The 10,551-nt window shown below is 38.4% G+C and overlaps 1 long non-coding RNA gene across 1 annotated transcript in view; it reads left to right on the top strand.

The window, feature by feature from the left end:
• Nucleotides 1-5,016, top strand: part of LOC115302674 — an 11,036-nt gene extending 6,020 nt beyond the window's left edge. The window contains exon 2 of the long non-coding RNA XR_003913583.1: nucleotides 4,869-5,016. This is a non-coding gene — a long non-coding RNA (uncharacterized LOC115302674). The remainder of the gene's footprint in view (nucleotides 1-4,868) is intronic.
• The last annotated feature ends 5,535 nt before the right edge of the window (nucleotides 5,017-10,551 follow it).

Here is a 10,551-nt window from a genome sequence, read left to right as displayed (position 1 = left end):
ATGCTGATGCATAGGAGCACATGTACCCCAATTTTCATAGCAGCAATGTCAACAATAGCCAAAACATGGAAAGAGCCTAAATGTCCATCACCTGATGAGTGGATCAAGAAGATGTGGTATATATTCATGATGGAGTACTACATGGCAATGAGAGGGAATGACATATGGCCCTTTGTAGGAAAGTGGTTGGACCTCGAGGGTGTCATGCTAAGCGAAATAAGTCAGGCAGAGAAGGACAGAAACCATATGTTTGCACTCATAGGTCTAGCAGGAAAACAGGAGAGACCTAATGGAGAACCAGGGGGAGCGGAGGAGGGAGAGAGAGTTGGGGAGAGAGAGGGATGCAAAACTTGAGAGACTATTGAATGCTGAGAATGAACTGAGGGTTGAAGGGGAATGGGGAGGGGGGAAAAGTGGTGGTGATGGTGGAGGGCACTTAAGGGGAAGAGTACTGGGTGTTATGGAAAACAATTTGACAATAAAATATTATGGAAAAAAATAAAATAAAGAAAAAAAAGAGAAACTAATGTACTGGTTACCTGTGCCATGGAGAATGGGGAAAAGGATTGGGAGAGACTATGAGAAGGGGGTGCCTGAGTGGTTCAGTCAGTTGAGCATCCGACTCTTGGTTTCCGCTCTGGTCTTGTCCTCATGATTTGTGAGTTCATGCCCCATGTCAGCCTCCATGCTGACAGTGCAGAGACTGCTTGAGATTCTCTCTCTCTGTCCTTCTCTCTCTCTCTCCCTCACTCATGCTCTCTCTCTCTCTTTCAAAATAAATAAATAAACTTAGATAATTATTTTAAAAAATATGAGAGGGACTGCTGGGTGTTTATATAAAGTTCTTTTTTGAAACCTGGATGATGATTACAAGGCAAGTTCACTTTGTAAAGTTCCTCAAAGTGTAAACTTGTGATTTATGCATGTTTCTTTCATTTTACTTCAATGAAATGTTTATTAAAAGTAAAAATACTATAACATGACAAAGTAGGTTTTATTCCAGATATTTAAGGATTATCCAACATTATAAAATTATAGTAACAGATAAAATCCATATAGGCTATTCAGTTGATGCTCCCCCTTAAAAAAGTCAATCGTATTTCACATCTGTTAATCCAATAAGAATAAAAGTAAAGTTTAAACCTGGCAAGGGCAACATGAAAGATACTCCTTGTTGCTTACTTGTTAACCATTATCCCCCTCTTCCTTATTCATGGAAGAAGTGGCAACATGCCATTATAAACACTTACTGCTTGCAGCTGAGGGTTATGACATAGCCTCACTGCAGCCAAAAAAGATGAAAATAGAAGTCTAATCCTGAAACTTTTGAAAAATCTACATTTTTCAGATAAAAGTAGATACCCACTCTTCCTACCTGGAAAGCCATTCAAGGCCTAGAGGAAGAGAAGCCATATTGTGACTATAAGAACAAAGACCACACAGTAACGATGATATTAGGAAGTTGGAAAGAGACCTGGACTGCCTTCCTCTGCATATTTCAGGTAACAAAAATAAAACCTATATTTTGTTAAGTCATTGAATCAGGTTTCTTTTTTATGCAGCTAAATGCAGTCCTAACTGATGTATCTACCAAACATCTACAGCAAGCACACCAGGCTTAATAAATAAATAATAAAAGCATTAACTTTAGTAATGATACAATGATGCCTCTTTTCACTACTGTTAAGTAACATTATGTAACTATTCTCTCTGAAGAAATCAGACATGAAAAATACATAATATACAAATGTTAGAAAGGCAGCTGAATAACAATTATTATTTGCAGACAATATGATTGCCTTCCTTGCAATCCTAGGAACACCAACTAAGAAACTATTAACCTATTAAAGTAATTCAGCAAGGTGATAAGATACAATACCAAACATATAAAAATCAAAAGTTTTATATACAGCACTATAATTAATCAGAAAATTAAAAAGGAAAGATGGTGAAGATGGTGATGTTAATAATCAAATGTAAAATTTAATTGAAGGACATAAAAGAATGACTGAATAAGACAGAGCAATACTGAGAAATAAGAACAAAGCTGGAGGTATCACAATACTAGAGTTCAAGATATACTACAAATTTGTAGTAATCAAAACTGTATGGTACTGGCACAAAAAAATAGACACACAGATCAATAGAACACAACAGAGACCCAGAAACAAACCACATTTATATGGTCAATTAAACTATGACAAAGGAGGCAAGAATATATAATGGGGAAAAGACAGTCTCTTCAATAAATCGTTCTGGGAAAACTGTATGGCTCCATGTAAGAGAAAGAATGTAGACAACTTTCTAATATCACACACAAAAATAAACTCAAATTGAATGAGAGACCTAAATGTGAGACAAACTATAAAAGTCCTAGAGGAGAACACAAGCAGTTCATTCCCCACAGAAACGTTTTTCTAGATATGTATCCTAAGACAAGGAAGATAAAAGCAAAAAACAAAACAAAACAAAACAAAAAAACTACTGTGACATCAAAATAGAAGGTCCTTGCACAGTGAAGGAAACTACCAGCAGAACCAGAAGGAAACCTACTGAATGGGAAAAGATATTTGCAAATGGTATAGTTGATAAGGGGTTAATATCCAAAGTATATGAAGAACTTATACAACTCAACACCAAAAAATAAATAAAACAAAAGAGAGAAAAGAAAAAAAAAGGAAAAAAAGGAAAAAAAGGAAAGAAAGGAATAGAAAGAAAGAGAAAGGAAAACTTAAACAACCAATTAAAAAAATAGATAGAGGACCTGGACCTGAATAGACATGTTTCCAAAGAAGACATACAGAAGGCCAATAGAAACATGAAAAAAATGTCCAACATCACTAATCATCAGGGATATGTAAATCAAAACTACAATGACGTATCACCTTATAGCAGTTAGAATGGCTGTATTCAAAATGACAAGAAATAACAAGTGATGGCCAGGATGTGGAAAAAAAGAAACTCAAATGCACTGTTGGTGGGAATGTAAATGGTACAACTACAGTATGGAAGTTCCACAAAAAAGTAGAAATAAAAATACCGTATGATCCAATAACTCCACTATTGAGTATTTATCCAATAATGAAATAATAATAGTAACAATAATGAAATAATATGATATGTTTACTCTTATGTTTATTGCAGCATTATTTATAATAGCCAAGACATGGAAGCAACCTAAGTACTCATCAAAAGACAAATTGACAAGAAAAATGTGGTGTAGGGGTGCCTAAGTGGTTCAGTCATTGAGTGTCTGACTCTTGATTTTGGCTCAGGTCATGATCTCACAGTTGTGGGACTGAGCCCCACATGGGACTCCACACTGAATGTGGAGCCTGATTCAGATTCTCTTTCTCCCCCTGTCTCTGTCTCTGTTTCTCTCTCTCAAAATAAATAAGTAAACTTTAAAAAAGAAAAAGAAAAATGTGATGTACGGAATAATATGCAGCAATAAAAAAGAATGAGAGTGTGCCATTTGAGACAACATGGATGGAGTTAGAGGGCATTATGCTAAGTGAAATAAGTCAGACCACGCAAGACAAATACCATATGATTCCACTCATAAGTAGAATCTAAAAAACAAACAAAAAGCAGAATCAAACTATAAGTAGAGAGAACAAACTGATGATTGCCAGAGAAGATGAACATGTGGGACTGGGCAAAATGGGTGAAAAAGAGTGGGAGATACAGGCCTCCAGTTATGGGATAAGAATAAGTCACAAGAATAAAAGGCACAGCATAGGGAATATAGTCAACAATACTGTAATATACATATTACACCATGCAATAAGATTGTATGGTGATAGATGATACCTACACTTGTGGTGAGCATAGTATCATGAATAGAGTAGTTGAATCAGGATCTTGTACATCTAAATGTAACATTGTGTGTCAATTATACCTAAATTAAAAAAAAATTTACGTGTGCCTGGGTGACTCAGTCAGTTAAACATCTGACTCTTGATTTCTGCTCTGGTCATGATTTCAGGATTAATGGGATTGAGACCCCCATCAGACTGCTGGTTGACAGTGCAGAGCCTGCTTGGTTTCTCTCCCTTTCTTTCTCTGCCCCGAGAGAAAGAGAATGCACAAGGGGAGGGGGGAAGAGAGAGAGAGGAAGAGATAGAATCCCAAGCAGGATTTTCACTGTCAATGCACAGCCCCATGCTGGTCATGACAATGAGTTCATGATGTGAGCCAAAGTCAGACGCTTAACCAACTGAGCCACTCAGGAACTCCACTCAAAAAATGTTTTTTTAATGTGAAATACTATGACCAACAATTCCATCGCTAAGTGTCCAGTCTAGAAAAAGACACCTGTTTTTAAGGAGATTTGTAAATGTTCTCTGCAGCATTATATGTGATAATGAAACACTGGTAATCACGTAACTGCTTAATAGGGAAACTCCTAATAAGACATGATGAACCAGTAAGCACAGTGTGCCAAGTGGTCTTGTTTATAAGGTAAGCTGTGAGTGCATTGGTTGGAGAAAGGGATTCTAACTATGAGTATTCAGGAGAGGCTTCATGAAGAGATACAATTTGAGCAAATACTTGAAGACAGGTGGAGATGTCCATGGGCAGAAAAAGGGATTCTAGGAAGAGAAACCAAGTGTGTAAGACACAAAGGTTTAGAACAATGTTCAGGAAATACGAAACACTATGAGTCACCACAATAGAGACCGAGTAGCGGGATGCACCCTTTCCAAGACTTTCTTCCTCTAGGGGGGCCCATGGGATACAGATGTGGTCAATGAGACAAAAGAGGAGGTCTGCTCCAGGTGGTGTGCACGTTCTGTGGCTTTCCTGATAAACGGAAAGACCTTGCTTATGTGTCTTCTTTTTCTGTCTTCCTGTTCTACATGCAGGTATAATGGCTACGGAGACATCTTCTAATCATGAAGAATAGTTTGAAAGAATCAGAGATGGTTGACCCTGACATTCTGGAGCTCCTCAACGAATACCTGCAAATGCCTACTTCAAATTACATAAGAAAAATTAACTCTATTTAAGCCACTATAGTTAGGTTTTCTCTTACTTGCAGCTCAAATAATCCTCAATTGATTTACATTTTTTTAATTAAAATGAAATATTTTTTAAAGTGTAGGCACCACACCCAATGTGAGACTTGAACTCAAGACCCTGAGATTACAAGTCATATCCTTGACGGAGAGGGGCAAGATGGCAGAGAAGTAGGGAGCTCTGTAATTTTCACCTGCCCACATCTATCAAACTAAGAAGGACTGAAGCCACAATATTCTGATCTGCAAGAGTGGGAGGAAAACAAAGAGTCCACAAAGAACACAGCCTCATAGGTGCAGGAGTGAGTGCGAACTGGGGAAATAAAAATGGACCAACCTGGAGGCTCAGAGGGGAGGAACCCCCCTTCACCCCAGCAGGAGCTATGGAGAGCCTGCAGAGCTGCAGAAAGCATGCAGAGCCATGGAGAGTGCACAGAGCCTCGGAGACACTAGGGGAAGAGAAAGAGAGTCTGAAAATGCTCATAGAGCTGTCTCTAGAAAAGAGAAAAATCTCGACCCAGGACGGAGAGGGATCCTATCATCCCATCTATAACAGCAGAGTGTGGGGAGAGAAATTCATCCCCCCACTGGGGGGGGGGTGGACTAGGCTTTGGAAACGAGATAGGACTTGGAAAACACAACTTGGCTGGTCCATGGCACAGGGAGATCAGACCCAAAAGAGTGGGTAGCAATGCTTAGTTCAAGAAAGGATTGGAGCACCACCATTATTCTCCCCACAACCACCAAGGCGGGGTTTCGGGGAGCAGCCAGAGGAACGCTCAGTGGAGGCCAGACTGACCTACACAAAACCACACCTGTCCATTGCTGGAGAGCTTCTATTTTTTTCTTCTTACTTTTTCCTTTTCTCCTCCCCTTCTCCCTCTGCCACCAGAGCCCGGGAAAGACCAACATTGATGCATTGTGGTGATTAGATCAATTCTTGCTAATCAGATATATTTTCCCTTATCTCATTCTTATCTCTCCCCTCTGCAGGTTTTACACTTTTATACTGTCCTTTGTCTTTTGTTGTTTTTGTCCAACCCCCTTTTTCTTTTCTTTTTTTTTTTTCTTTTCTTTTTTTCTTGTCTTTTTTTTTTCTTTCTTTCCTTTTGGTTTCCATGTTTGTTTGATTTGTCTGTACATTTGCGTGCTTTTGTTCCCTGTGTGTGTGTCTGCCTGTTTTCCTCTTCAGGGATACCTCAAGAAACAAACCAAAGTACACATGGTGGACAGTCCCAAATATCACTGAGTAGGAAATAAAATAACCAGAGGCACAACAAGAGAATCTGAGAAACACCATTAAAAGAACACTTCCTGAATGGACAGGCCCTGGACAGTTAATGAGCCTCTGTTAATATAACAATACTAACAGGTGCAGAGTGCATAACGAACTTTTAAAACTGACAAGAGACAGAAAGCTAGCCAAAATAATGAAATGGAAGAGTTCTCCTCTAAAGAAATTCCAGGAAGAAGTCACAGGCACAGAACTGCTCAAAACAGATTTAAGCAACATAACTGAGCAAGAATTTAGAACAATTCTCATAAAATTAGTCACTGGGCTTGAAAAAAGCATGGAAGTCATGAAAGAAACTATTGATAAAAAGAATAGGAACCCTCAAAATAGCTGTGATGAGTTAAAAAATGCTATAAGTGAGGTGCATAATAAAATGGAGGTGGCCACTGCAAAGATTGAAGAGGCAGAGAGGAGAATAGATGAATAAGAAGACTCAGTTATAGAAAAAGAGGAAGCTGAGAAAAAGAGAGATAAATTGATCCAGGAGCACAAAAGGAGAATTCGAGACCTGAGTGATACAGTCAAACGGAACAATATCTGTATCTTAGGAATTCCTGAAGAAGAAGAAAGAGAAAAAGGTCCTGAAGGGGTTCTTGATCAAATTATGGCCACGAACTTCCCCAATCTGGGGAAGGAAATAGGCATTGAAATCCAAGAGGCAGATAGAACTCCTCTCAGACGTAACTTGAATCAACCTGCAGAACAACATATCATAGTGAAACTGGCAAAATATAAAGTATAAAGAGAGAATTCTGAAAGCAGCTAGGGATTAAAGAGCCCTAACATACAAAGAGAAACCTATCAGAGTGGTTACAGACCTATCTAATGAAACTTGGCAGGCTAGAAAGAAATGGCAGGAAAATTTCAATGTGAACAGGAATAATATGCAATGAAGAATCCTTTATCCAGCGAGCCTGTCATTCAAAATAGAAAGAGAGATAAAGTGTTCCCAAATAAAGGAAAATTGAGAGAATTCATGACCACCAAACCAGCCCTACAAGAAATCTTAAGAGGGACTCTATGAGGAAAATATTGCAAGGAATATAAGTTACCAGAGACACCACTACAAGCATGAACCCTATAGAGAACACAATGAATCTAAACCCACATTTTTCAATAATAACACTGAATGTAAATGGACTGAATGCTCCAATCAAACGACACAGGATAGCAGAATGGATAAAAAAACAAAATCCATCTATTTGCTGCCTACAAGAGACTCATTTTAGACCTGAAGACACCTTCAGGAGAAATATCAATCATGCGACTGGAAGCCAAAAGAAATCCAGAGTAGCCATACTCATATTGGACAAACTGGACTTAAAAAAATTTTTTTTGATGCTGAGAGAGACAGAGCATGAGAGGGGGAGGGGCAGAGAGAGAAGGAGACACAGAACTGGAAGCAGGCTCCAGGCTCTGAGCTGGCTGTCAGCACAGAGCCTGACATGGGGCTCGAACCCACAAACGTGAGATCTGACCTGAGCCGAAGTCAGAGGCTTAACTGACTGAGCCACCCAGGTGCCCCCAAACTGGACTTTAAAGTAAAGGCAGCAACCAAAAAATGATAAGGACGTTATATAATAATTATAAGGTCTCTCCATCAGGATGAGTTAACATTATAAACATCTATCCACCGAATTCAGGACCCAAATACATAAAACAATCACAAACAGAAACAACCTTATTGATGAGGTGCTTGGGAAGCTCAGTCGGTTAAGCTTCTGACGTCAGCTCAGGTCATAATCTCACGGTTCATGGGTTTGAGCCCCGTATCAGGCTCTGTGCTGACAGCTAGCTCAGAGCCTGGAGCTTGTCTTCAGATTGTGTGTCTCCCTCCCTCTCTGACCCTCCACTGCTCACGCTGTGTCTCTCTGTCTCTTAAAAATAAATAAAAAACATTTAAAAAACTTATTAATAAGAATGCTAAGTTCAGAGGATTTTAATACTCCACTTAAAGCAATGGATACATCAATCAGACAGAAAATCACTAAAGAAACAATGGACCTGAACAACACATTGGAACAGATGGAACTGAGATATATTTAGAACTCTGCATCTTGAGGCTAGGGAATTCACTTTCATTTCCAGGGTGCATGGCACATTCTCTAAGATAGATCACATACTGGGTCATAAAACAGCCCTCCATAAATATAAACAAGTTGAGATCATACCATGCACACTTTCAGATCACAATGCTATGAAACTTGAAATCAATCACAGAAAACATGGAAAACATCCCAAAACATGGAGGATAAAAACCACCCTACTAAAGAATGATTGGGCCAATCAGGCAATTAGAGAAGAAATTTTAAAATATATGGAAACAAATAAAAATGAAAATACAGCAATCTAAACTCTCTGCGATGCAGCAAAGGCAGTCTTAAGAGGAAAGTTTATTGTATTCGAGACCTATTTCAACAAACTAGAAAAAGCACAAATTCAAAATCTAACAGAGCACCTAAAGGAACTAAAAAGGGAACAGCAAGAGCACCCCAAACCCAGTAGAAGAAGAGAAATAATAAATATCAGGGTAGAAATAATATAGAACCCCCCCCCAAAAAACGACAGTTGAACCAATTAATGAAACCAACAGTTGGTTTTTGAAAAAATAAACAAAATTGATAAACCTCTAGCTAGGCCCCTCAGAAAGTAAAGAGAGAACACCCAATAGACAAAATCATGAATGAAAATGGATCTATTACAAACAATCCCTCAGAAATACAAGCAATCATCAGGGAATACAATGGAAAAATTACATGCCAACAAACTGGACAAGCTAGAAGAAATGGACAAATTCCTAAACAAACATGCACTACCAAATTTCAAATGGGAAGAGAGAAAATCTCAAGAGACCCATAACCAGTGAAGAAATTGAATCTGTTATGAAAAATCTCCCAACAAATAAGAGCCCGGGGCCAGATGGCTTCCCAGGGGAATTCTAACAGACATTTAAAGCAAAGTTAACACACATCCTTCTCAAGCTATTCCATAAAATAGAAATAGAAGGAAAACTTCCGGGCTCATTCTATGAAGCCAGCATCACTTTGATTCCCAAACCAGACAGGCCAATATCCTTAATAAATATAGATGCAAAAATACTCAACAAGATACTAGCAAATAGAATTCAAAAGCATATAAAAAGAATTATCCACCATGGTCAAGTGAGATTCATTCCTGGGTTACAGGGCTGGTTCAATATTCGCAAATCCATCAATGTGATACATCACGCTAACAAAAGAAAAGATAAAAACCATAGGATCCTGTCGATAGATGCAGAGAAAGCATTTGACGAAATACAACATCGTTTCTTAATAAAAATCCTCAAGAAAGCCAAGATAGAAGGAACTTAAACATCATAAAAGCCATTTATGAAAAGTCTACAGCTAGTATCACCCTCAATGAGAAAAAATTGAAGGCTTTCCCCCTAAGATCAGGAACATGACAAGGATGTCCACTCTCATCACTGTTGTTCAACAGATTGCTGGAAGTCTTACTATCAGTAATCAGACAACTAAAGGAAATAAAAGGCATCAGAATCAGCAAAGATGAGTCAGACTTTCTCTTTTTGCAGATGACATGATACTCTACATGGAAAACCTAACTGACTGCACCAAAAGCCTACTAGAACTGATCCATGAATTCAGCAACATTTCAGGGTACAAAATCAAAGTACAGAAATTGGTTGCATTTTATACAGCAATAATGAAGCAACAGAAAGAGAAATCAAGAAACTGATCCCATTCACAATTGCACCAAAAAGCATAAAATACTTAGGAATAAACCTAACCAAAGATGTAAAGAACCTGTACGTTGAAAACTGTAGAAAACTTATGAAGGAAATGAAGACATAAAGAAATAGAAAAACATCCCATGCTCATGGATCTGAAGAATAAACATTGTGAAAATGTCATTATTACCCAAAGCAGCCTACAATGCAATCCCCATCAAAATTGCACCAGCACTCTTCCCAAAGCTAGAACCTAAAATTCGTATGGAACCACAAAAAACCCTGAATAGCCAAAGTAATATTGAAGAAGAAAACGAAAACCGGAGGCATCACAATCCGAGACTTGAGCCTCTACTACAAAGCTGTCATCATCAAGACAGTATGGTATTGGCACAAAAACAGACACATAGACCAATGGAATAGAATAGAGAATTCAGAACTGGACCCACAAATGTATGGCCACTTAATCTTTGACAAAGCAGGAAAGAGTATCCAATGGAAAAAAGACT

The sequence above is a fragment of the Suricata suricatta genome, chromosome 9 (genome assembly GCF_006229205.1).
Source record: "Suricata suricatta isolate VVHF042 chromosome 9, meerkat_22Aug2017_6uvM2_HiC, whole genome shotgun sequence".
Classification (NCBI taxonomy): domain Eukaryota; kingdom Metazoa; phylum Chordata; class Mammalia; order Carnivora; family Herpestidae; genus Suricata; species Suricata suricatta.
Note: the sequence above shows the minus strand (reverse complement) of the source record. Positions and strands in the feature narration are given on the sequence as shown.